This window comes from Mus musculus, chromosome X, assembly GCF_000001635.26.
Source record: "Mus musculus strain C57BL/6J chromosome X, GRCm38.p6 C57BL/6J".
Lineage (NCBI taxonomy): Eukaryota > Metazoa > Chordata > Mammalia > Rodentia > Muridae > Mus > Mus musculus.
In genome coordinates, this window is record NC_000086.7 from 121,406,398 (window position 1) to 121,417,430 (window position 11,033).

Below are 11,033 nucleotides of genomic sequence, written 5' to 3' on the forward strand. Positions count from 1 at the left end.
GTCTACGTTCTTCTTGAGTTTCATGTGTTTTGCAGATTGTATCTTGTATCTTGGGTATTCTAACATTCTGGGCTAATATCCACTTATCAGTGACTACATATCGTGTGAGTTCTTTTGTGATTGGGTTAGCTCACTCAGAATGATGCCCTCCACGTCCATCCATTTGCCTAGGAATTTCATAAATTAATTCTTTTTAGTAGCTGAGTAGTAATCCATTGTGTAAATGTACCACATTTTCTGTATCCAGTCCTCTGTTGAGGGACATGTGGGCTTTTTCCAAATTCTGACTATAATAAAAAAGGCTGCTATGAGCATAGTGGAGCATGTGTCCTTCTTACCAGTTGGAACATCTTCTGGATGTATGCCCAGGAGAGATATTGCAGGATCCTTTGGTAGTACTATGTCCAATTTTCTGAGGAACTGCCAGACTGATTTCCAGAATGGTTGTACAAGCTTGCAAACCCACCAACAATGGAGGAGTGTTCCTCTTTCTCAAGATCCATGCCAGCATCTGCTGTCACCTGAATTTTTGATCTTAGCCATTCTGACTAGTATGAGGTGGAATATCAGCGTTGCTTTGGTTTGCATTTCCCTGAAGATTAAGGATGCTGAACATTTTTCCAGGTTCTTTTCAACCAATTGGTATTCCTCAGGTGAGAATTCTTTGTTTAGCTCTGAGCCTCATTTTTTTAATGGGGTTATTTGATTTTCTGGAGTCCACCTTCTTGAGCTCTTTACATATTTGGATATTAGTCCCTTCTCTGACTAAGGATTGGTAAAGATCCTTTCCCAGTCTGGTAGTGATCTTTTTTGTCTTATTGAAGGTGTCTTTTGCCTTACAGAATCTTTGCCCTTTTATGAGGTCCCATTTGTTGATTCTCGATCTTACAGTACAAGCCATTGCTGCTCTATTCAGGAAAATGTTTTCTGTGCCCATATCTTCAAGGCTTTTCCCCACTTTCTCCTCTATAAGTTTCAGTGTCTCTGGCTTTATGTGGAGTTCCTTAATCCACTTAGATTTGACCTTAGTACATGGAGATAGAAATGGAACAATTCACATTCTTCTACATGATAACTGCCAGTTGTACCAGCAGCATTTGTTGAAAATTCTGACTTTTTAACACTGGATGGTTTTAACTCCCTTGTCAAAGATCAAGTGACCATAGGTGTGTGGGTTCATTTCTGGGTCTTCAATTCTATTATACTGGTCTACTTGTCTGTCACTATACCAGTACCTTGAAGTTTTTATCACAATTGCTCTGTAGTATATACAGCTTTAGGTTAGACATGGTGATTCCACCAGAGGTTCTTTTATCATAGAAAAGAGTTTTTGCTATCCTATTTTTTTTTAGTTATTCCAGATGGAATTTGCATATTGGCCTTTGTAATTCATTGAAGAATTGTTTTGGAATTTTGATGGGGATTTCATTGAATCTGTAGATTGCTTTTGGCAAGATAGCCATTTTTACTATGTTGATCCTGCCAATCCACGAGCATAGGAGATCTTTCCATCTTCTGAGATCTTCTTTAATTTCTTTCTTCAGAGACTTGAATTTCTTATCATACAGGTCTTTCACTTCCTTAGGTAGAGTCATGCCAAGGTATTCTATATTATTTGGGATTATTGTGAAGTGTGTTGTTTTACTAATTTCTTTCTCAGCCTGTTTATTCTTCGTGTAGAGAAAGATCATTGACTTGTTTGAGTTAATTTTATATCTAGCTACTTCACGGAAGCTGATTATCAGGTTTAGGAGATCTCCTTTTGTTGTCGAATTGCCCTGGCTAGAACTTCAAATTCTATGTTGAATAGGTAGGGAGAAAGTGGGCAGCCTTGTCTAGTCCCTAATTTTAGTGTGATTGCTTACAGCTTCTCACCATTTACTTTGATGTTGGCTACTGGTTTGCTGTAGATTGTTTTTATCATGTTTAGGTATGGGTCTCTAATTCTTGATCTTTCCAAGACTTTTGTCATGAATGGGTATTGGATTTTGTCAAATGCTTTCTCATCTAAGGAGATGTTCATGTGATTTGTGTCTTTGAGTTTGTATATATAGTCAATTACATTGTTGGATTTCTGTATATTAAACCATCCCTGCATCCCTGCAATGCAACCTACTTCATCAGGATGAATGTGTTCTTGGATTGGGTTAGTGAGAATTTTATTGAGTATTTTTGCATTGATATTCATAAGGGAAATTGGTCTGAAGTTCTCTCTTTGTTGGGTCTTTCTTTTTTTTAGGTATCAGAGTATTTGTGGCTTCATAAAATGTATTTGGTAGAGTACCTACTGCTTCTATTTTGTGGAATAGTTTGTGAAGAAATTGAATTAGATCTTCTTTGAAGGTCTGAAAAATCTCTGCACTAAACCTATATGGTCCTGGGCTTTTTTTTTTTTTTTTTTTTTTTTGGTTTGGAGTCTACTAAAGACTGCTTCTATTTCTTTAGTGGATATAGGACTGTTTAGTTCGTTAACCTGACCCTGATTTAATTTTCTTACCTGGTATCTGTCCAGAAATTTGTCCATTGCATCCAGCTTTTCCAGTTGTGTTGAGTATTACCTTTTGTAGAAGGATGTGATGGTGTTTTGGATTTCTTCAGGATCAGTTGTTATGTCTCCCTTCTCATTTCTGATTTTGTTAATTAGGATGCTGTCCCTGTGACCTGTATTCAGTCTGTCTAAGGGATTATCTGTCTTGTTAATTTTCTCAAAGAACCAGCTCCTCAATTGGTTGATTCTTTGAATAGTTCTTCTTGTTTCCACTTGGTTGATTTTGCCCCTGAGTTTGATAATTTCCTGCCTTCTACTCCTCTTTGGTGAATTTCCTTCCTTTTGTTCTAGAGCTTTTAGGTGTGTTGTCAAGCTGCTAGTGTATGCTCTCTCTAGTTTCTTTTTGGAGGTACTCAGAGCTTTGAGTTTTCCTCTTAGGAATGCTTTCATTGTGTCCAATAAGTTTGGGTATGTTGTGGCTTCATTTTCACTAAAATCTAAAAAGTCTTTAATTTCTTTCTTTATTGTTTCCTTGACCAAGGTCTCATTGAGTAGAGTGTTGTTCAGTTTCCATGTGAATGTTAGCTTTCTATTATTTATATTGTTATTGAATGTCAGCCTTAGTCCATGGTGATCTCATAGGATGCATGGGACAATTTCAATATTTTTATATCTGTTGAGGCCTCTTTTGTCACCAATTATATGGTCAATTTTGGAGAAGGTACCAAGAGGTGCTGAGAAGAACGTATATACGTTTATTTTAGGATAAAATGTTCTGTAGATATCTGTTAAATAAATTTGTTTTATAACTTTTGTTAGTTTCCCTGTTTCCCTGTTTAGTTTCTCTTGCCAGGATCTGTCCATTGATGAAAATGGTGTGTTGAAGTCTCCTAATATTATTGTGTGAGGTGCAATGTGTGCTTTGAGATTTACTAAAGTTTCTTTAGTGAATGTGGCTGCCCTTGCATTTGGAGCATAGATATTCAGAATTGAGAGTTCCTCTTGGAAGATTTTACCTTTGATGAGTATGAAGTGTCCCTCGTTGTCTTTTTTGATAATTTTGGGTTGGAAGTCGATTTTATTAGATATTAGAATGGCTACTCCAGTTTGTTTCTTCATACCATTTGCTTGGAAAATTGTTTTCCAGCCTTTCACTGAGGTAGTGTCTGTCTTTTTCCCTGAGATGGGTTTCCTGTAAGCAGCAAAATGTTGGGTCCTGTTAGTGTAGCCAGTCTGTTAATCTATATATTTTTATTGGGGAATTGAGTCCATTGATATTAAAAGATATTAAGGAAAATTAATTGTTCCTTCCTATAATTTTTGTTGTTAGAGTTGACATTCTGTTCTTGTGGCTGTCTTTTTTTAGGTTTGTTGAAGGATTACTTTCTTGTTCTTTCTAGGGCATGGTTTCTATCCTTTTTTTTTTTTTTTTTTTTCTGTTATTATCCTTTGAAGGGCTGGATTCGTGGAAAGATAATGTGTTAATTTGGTTTTGTCTTGAAATTCTTTGGTTTCTGCCTCTATGTTAATTGAAAGTTTGGCTGGATATAGTAGCCTGAGCTGGCATTTGTGTTCTCTTAGTGTCTGTATAACATCTGTCCAGGATCTTCTGGCTTTCATAATCTCTGATGAAAATCTGATATAATTCTGATAGGCATGCCCTTACACGTTACTTGACCTTTTTCCCATACTGCTTTTAATATACTATCTTTATTTAGTGCATTCGTTTTTCTGTTTATTATGTGTAAGGAGGAATTTCTTTTCTGGTCAGTCTATTTGGAGTTCTGTAGGCTTCTTGTATATTCATGGGCATCTCTTTTTTTTTTAGGTTTGGGAAGTTTTCTTCTATAAATTTTTTGAAGATATTTGCTGGCCCTTTAAGTTGAAAATTTTTCATTTTCATCCACTCCTATTATCCATAGGTTTGGTTTTCTCATTGTGTCCTGGATTTCCTGGATGTTTTGAGTTAGGATCTTTTTGCATTTTGAATTTTCTTTGATTGTTGTGTCCATGTTCTTTATGGAATCTTCTGTACCTGAGATTCTCTCTTCCATCTCTTGTATTCTGTTGCTGCATCTATGGTTCCAGATATCTTTCCTAGGGTTTCTATCTCTAGCATTGCCTTGCTTTGGGATTTCTTTATTGTGTCTACTTCTCTTTTTACGTCTAGTATGGTTTTGTTCATTTCCATCACCTGTTTGAATGTGTTTTCCTGTTTTTCTTTAAGGACTTTTACCTGTTTGGTTGTGTTTGGTTGTGACAGGGAAGGTGCCCAGATGTCTGGAGCCTGAAAAGGGGTCTGCCTCAGAAGCTGTCCTCTAGGGACCTTGGGGTTGTCCGCTGACTCTGTGCCCAAGGTTACCAGGTGCTGGCGCCAACTGGAAGGGACTTGTGACCCTGTTCAGGCTGGATTTTCTGCTTCCCTAATGCTGTCTCAGGTCCCGTGCAATTGGATTGGAAGAGAAGTTGTGTTCTACTCACCAGAGGTCCTAAGATCATGTGGAGAGTTCTCTAAGGACCTTGGGGGTGTCTGCCATCTCCACGTCCAGGTGACCTGGTGCTGGCGCTGACTGGAAGGGACTTGTGACCCTGGTCAGGCTGGGTTTTCTCAAATATCTTAATTCTTAAAGGCATGGTGGAGAACACCAATCCTTAACAAGTAGAGGTTTAGATAAATATAGATTTCTTGAATAATATTGACAAACTTTTAGCCATAATATAAATGAGCTTTGGAGATATAATGCATAGCATATTATAGGTGATAATGGTTATGTTCAATAATTTGAATTTGTTAAAAAAGGTAATTTATGCCTATGTCAAGTCAAATTCTATTATAACTGGACCATATTTCATGTTTCTTTGTCAACTACATATCCTAAAATTTCATAAAACAACATACCCTGTAGCAAGCTAGTAATCATTAAAATCAAAATATACTAAGTAATCAATGATCATACTTTTGATTACTTGTCCTCTGGATTAAGTACTTAAATGTCAAATGTGACGAAAGGATGAAAGGAAATTTGTAGTAACTATTACATTATGTTTTGTTTCTTTTTTCATTTGTTTACTCACTTTACAACCCTCTTACTTCTTCCTCCAGATTCTCGATAACATGCTTCCTCCTCCTCCCTTCTCCCCTCTTTCTCTGAGAGGGTGGAAGTCTCTATAAGGCTAGGTACATCTTTGCCCACTGAGGCCAGGACAAGACCAACCAGTTAGAGGAAGATGACCCACAGGCAGGAAATAGAATTAGGAAGTGTCTGGGCTCCATTTTTTGGTTCACCCACATGAAGACCAAGCTGCATATCTGCTACATTTGTGTGGGAGTTGGGGTGGGGGTGAGGGCTGGTCCAGCCCCTATATGCTCTTTAGTTGGTGGTTCAGTTTCTGATAGTGCAAGGGTCCAGGTTAGTTGACTGTTAGTCTTCTTGTGGGGTGCCTATCCTGTCAGGTGCTATCAATCCTTTCCCTAAATCTTCTATAAGAATACCTCCACTCTATCTAGTGTTTGGCTGTGGGTCCCTGTATCTGTTTCAATCAGCCACTGGGTAGAGCCTCTCATAGCACAGTTATGGTAAGCTAAGTTTTATTTCTTTAAATTTGAATCACACCTACAGATTTGAATCTTTCTCATCATTAATTAAAATTATTTTTATTATCAAAACATGTTTCTTTTAAACAATCATATATTCAAATTCATAAAACTCTTAAGTTTTGTAACTTTTTTGTTTGTTTGTTTTTGTGTTTTTGAGACAGGGTTTCACTGTATAGCCCTGGCTGTCCTGGAACTCACTTTGTAGAGCAGGCTGGCCTTGAACTCAGAAATCTGCCTGCTTCTGCCTCCCAAGTGCTGAGATTAAAGGGGTGTGCTTTACAGCCTGGCTAGTTCTGTTACATTGAAGAGCAAGCCTTATCCTTTTTTGTTGTTGTTGTTGTTTTCTACTTTATATTAGAAGAATGATCAGTCTTACAGAAAGCTGAGAAGAGTGATGCCATTTATAGAGCAGAAACATACAACTTGTAATATAACCTTCAATTCATAGTACTTAATGCTTAATTTTTAAAAGAAATAAACTCTTCATTTTGCCTTCAGAAAATTTAGATGCTGAAGAATAACGAAGTATAATTACTTTAAGGAAAAAGCCTCAGTGTCAGCCAAATCTTACCTGAAAATCATTTCTATCAAGTGCTATTCTTGTAATCCTGAATAATTTTATTCAGATTTTCACAGCCTCCTTTTTTGTCTTTGCAAATAAAATTCGTACTCTGAATTATAACATAGTAAATTATATGTATCAAACTGCTTCACTCTAAATGACATTACTACATGGATTTAATAGGAATTTTCATAAACCTGTTTCATTAAGTGTACTTTTCCCTCTCTCTTCAAAAATGTTGTGCATGTATATACTTTAAAGCCTTCCAACATGAACTTAAAACTCTAAGATTTAGTAAAATCTTTTTCAACTTTGTGTTATTCTAATTTATAAAATTTAAAAAACCAGATTGTCTATTTAAATAAAAAATCTAGACTATGTCATTTTGATGATAACTATGGTCAGTCACTTTCAATAAATAAGATTATTCAAATTCTTACAAATTTATTTTGATTTTAGGAAAATATTTGTAGATACAAAGGGTAAGTGTGAGGATAGATTGCCAAATTTGTTTATTTCTAATCATATTTAACCTTTGTGAATTTTCACATAGAAAATGGAGACTTTTAACTCATGCATTTTAATGGTACTTAAGTTTCCTTAAAATGCGTTAGTGCATTGAATTAGTGTTATAATTAATATATGATTTAAAATAATAGAGATTTGAAAATATTTGCTTGATTGAAGAACAAACATTCAAATTTAATTTATTCTTAATTGAGACTGAGAATCTAATGGCTTATAATCAAATTAGTAAATGGAAGAGGATTGCCTGACTCAGGTCTTACACATTTTAAGAAGGAAAAATGGAACTTTCCTGTGTTCTCATATTGTATGTGAAACTAATTTATTCAGCTTACCATGCCACATAACTTCCAACAATCTATTTGTAATTACCTTGTACTTTCTGTTATCTATTTACATATATATTTCTATTACTTATAGCAGTTTTCAGATCTTTGCTTATTATACTAATTTTCTGCTTTCTTTGAACTTCAGAGATATATAATAAAAAACCTGGTACTTGTTACTATATACAGTTTCAAATATGGCAATGATGCATAGAATATTCAAATATTTATTGACTATATAATCAAGAATGCCAAATTGAACAATTAAAGTTAGGTTTCTATTTATAGAACACTGGCACAGTTCTGACAAAGATTGGTATGAATAGCTCAAACACTGTAATAGTAAAGAGAATTTGCTTATAGCCATGGGTTTTTCTAATCTTTTGATACTTAATTTTGTAATTATATATATTACCACTTTTATAAATATAATATTATCTGTGAAAAGTAAGCCTGTTTAAATGATGAGATAATCTAGTTATCAACAATGCTAAAAAATTTAAATTCATTCTAAAGTTTTCATTTTGTTTCTGTTTATTCTGTTTTTATTTAGAATTATTGAATACTCCATCACTGGAAAGAGAGGCCCACTGGACAGGCAAACTTTATATGCCCCAGTACAGGGGAACACCAGGGCCAAAAAATGGGAATGGGGGGAGGGGAGGGGGGGAGGGCGTGGGAGACTTTTGGGATAGCATTGGAAATGTAATTGAGGAAAATATGTAATTTAAAAAAAAACATTGTTATATCAACCATTTTTTTAAAGAAAATAAGTTAAAAATGTCTTGAATGCTGTAAAAGCAAACGATCTAGTTTTACTTTCTTTCTAACTGATCATAATTTCTAAGCCTGTTATGTATGGAACTATTCTGCATGCCATTCTCAGTTTCTTTAGCATCTTCTCTGCATCTTTCATGAGCTGTGATAAAAGAGACTCATCAATAATGAATACATACAAGACATATTTGTCCACTAACTCTGTAGTAAAGCATTTGAGTCCATATCGGTAGATATGGCATAGATCACATGGTATAAGGAATGGAAGTAATTAATTTCTTTTTTTTTCCATTTTTATTAGGTATTTAGCTAATTTCTAATGTTCCAATGTGAAAAACCTTTGCAAGTCACAGGAAAAAGAAATCAAGAACAACAGAAGATACTATATCTGTAATAAATGAATGAGTCTTGTAAGTTAACTTTCAAGTTACACACTTGAAAGATTCAATTCAAGGGGCAGAAAGAATACTATTGCTAAAAGGAGGCTTATGTTTGAAATTCCATAATTTACCTTGTGGCATCACACTTTGATTTATATTAGCATGCAGAGGCCCTGGGGTTGGTAACACTTCAAGTAGTTATGAATAAATTTGTCATAGTGTGAGGGAAAAAAATACTAAGAACATATTTTTCAGGGATAGAAAAATAGGTCAAAATTGGATTTGCATAATAATGACACTGATGAGTAAGACATTTGCAGTTGTAAAGAAAACAGGTTCTTAAACTCAAGAAAATGCAAAGAAGCCAAATTCAGCCTTTAAATGTCTTTTGTAAAGTTCTTGTTTCCAGGTACAACAAAAAAATGTCTTGTTTATACCCTTGAATTATTATTCCTTTTTTTTTTTTTTTTTTGAGTCCTAAGTCACACCAGATATCAATAGTTTAAAAAAACTTAGTCACTATATATATATATAATTTTTTCTTTGTTTTGCTTTCTGGATATATCATGTTCTGCCATGTGTTCAATGTTATTACAAACTAATAATTCTTAGATATAATAGAAAAATAATATAAATATATTTAACAAAAACATGCTTGTTTCTATTCTTGGCTTTGGTACATTACACTATTTGACTTGGGTCATGCTTCATAACCTCATTTTCGTAATCTCCTTTTAGAAAGATTTCTCTAAGAAATAAATGAAATAATTTTCTTATGTGTTAACACAGTATCTATAGGTCAGTTAAATTCAATAAATGGTATCTGTAATCATGATAAGAATTATATCACTGATGATAATAATAATAAAGAAATTGAGAATGTACTTTTTTCAACAGAAGCTTTTGGCAAAGATAAACATTGTTGTGAATTATTACTATATATATGTATATATATATTAATAATTATATTAATAAGTATATATATATCCTTACTTATTGCATAAACTTTTAATAATTAAAGCATAATATCAATCAATCACCAATATACAACTCTTTCCATTAAGTTTAGGGGACTTGGATGGCTTCATCATGGTGTCAATGCGGAAACAACTGCAAAAAGAACTGTTGGCTTTGAAGAATTACCCACCTCCAGGAATGACTTTAAATGAAAAGAGCATTTAGAATTCAATTATGCAGTGTATCCTAGACATGGAAGTTTCACCGGGAAGATTATATGAAGGGGAAAAAATTCAACTTTTGTTTTAATTTAATAGCCGTACCCTTTGAGTCTCCTCAGGTCATGTTTACTGGTGAAAAGTTCACATTTATCCTCATGTGTATATCAATGGTCATTATCTGTTTATCCATTCTTTATTTTTTATTTTTTATTAGATATTTTCCTTATTTACATTTCAAATGCTATCCTGAAAGTCCCCTATACCCTCCCCCTAACCTGCTCCCACATACTCCATCCTCCTGGCTCTGGCGTTCCCCTGTACTGGGGCATATAATCTTCACAAGATGGCTCAGCTGTTAAGGGCTAGGCTCACAACTGTTTATCCATTCTGACAGAAGACGTGTCCCCTGTGATATCAGTGCAATCAGTCTGTCTCAGCATTATCAGCATGCTTTCCAGCTACAAAGAGAAGAGACGGCGACCAGATAATTCCATCTATTTGTGAACATGTAACAAGAATCCAAAGAAAACAAAATGGTGGTATCATGATGATACTTGTTCATGCCACTCTTCTCAGCCCTGTAGCAGAAGATAGTCCAACTGAAAAAATGAGCACTTTGATCATTCAGTCTTCGAACTTTATCCTTTGCCTGGAAATGACCTATAGGCAGTGAGGCTATTTCCTTTTACTGCATTTTCACTTATGTGCATTTTATTTTATTTTTATTTTGCATTTTTACTTATGTGCATTTTGGGTTCATGTTGATCGCTGGTTCAGTCCAGGTAACTGACTGCTTTTATTAGTTGTACAGTACTAATGCAGGTGTCAGGAAATGTCAAATATAATTCCATATTTTAATTTTAATTTTTTTACGTTTTTGGAAAAGTTCCAGGTCCGCATGAACTATATAATAGAGACTTCCTCAGTGGTTTGGGAGCATTCATTGCCAGCAATGGATGTTGTAAAAGGAAGAGTTTCCTTAACTCCTGCCACTTGGTGATTAATGCACTACAGGGACTATGAAATGAATTTATGAATTGTTGTGGGATTATAAGGAAAGTGAGGGATCCAATATTACATTGAAAGCCACTCCAACTGCTTGTATTTGGATTCTATGCACTGTGATCCTAAGGCTAACAGCATGAAATTACATGCGTCTTTAAAGGACCATAAGAAAGATCATTGCATATTGATTTAAT

General features: G+C 34.6%; 1 pseudogene; it reads left to right on the forward strand.

Annotated features, from left to right (window-relative positions):
• Gm14932 (predicted gene 14932) lies at positions 9,725-10,645 on the forward strand (annotated as a pseudogene).
• The last annotated feature ends 388 nt before the right edge of the window (positions 10,646-11,033 follow it).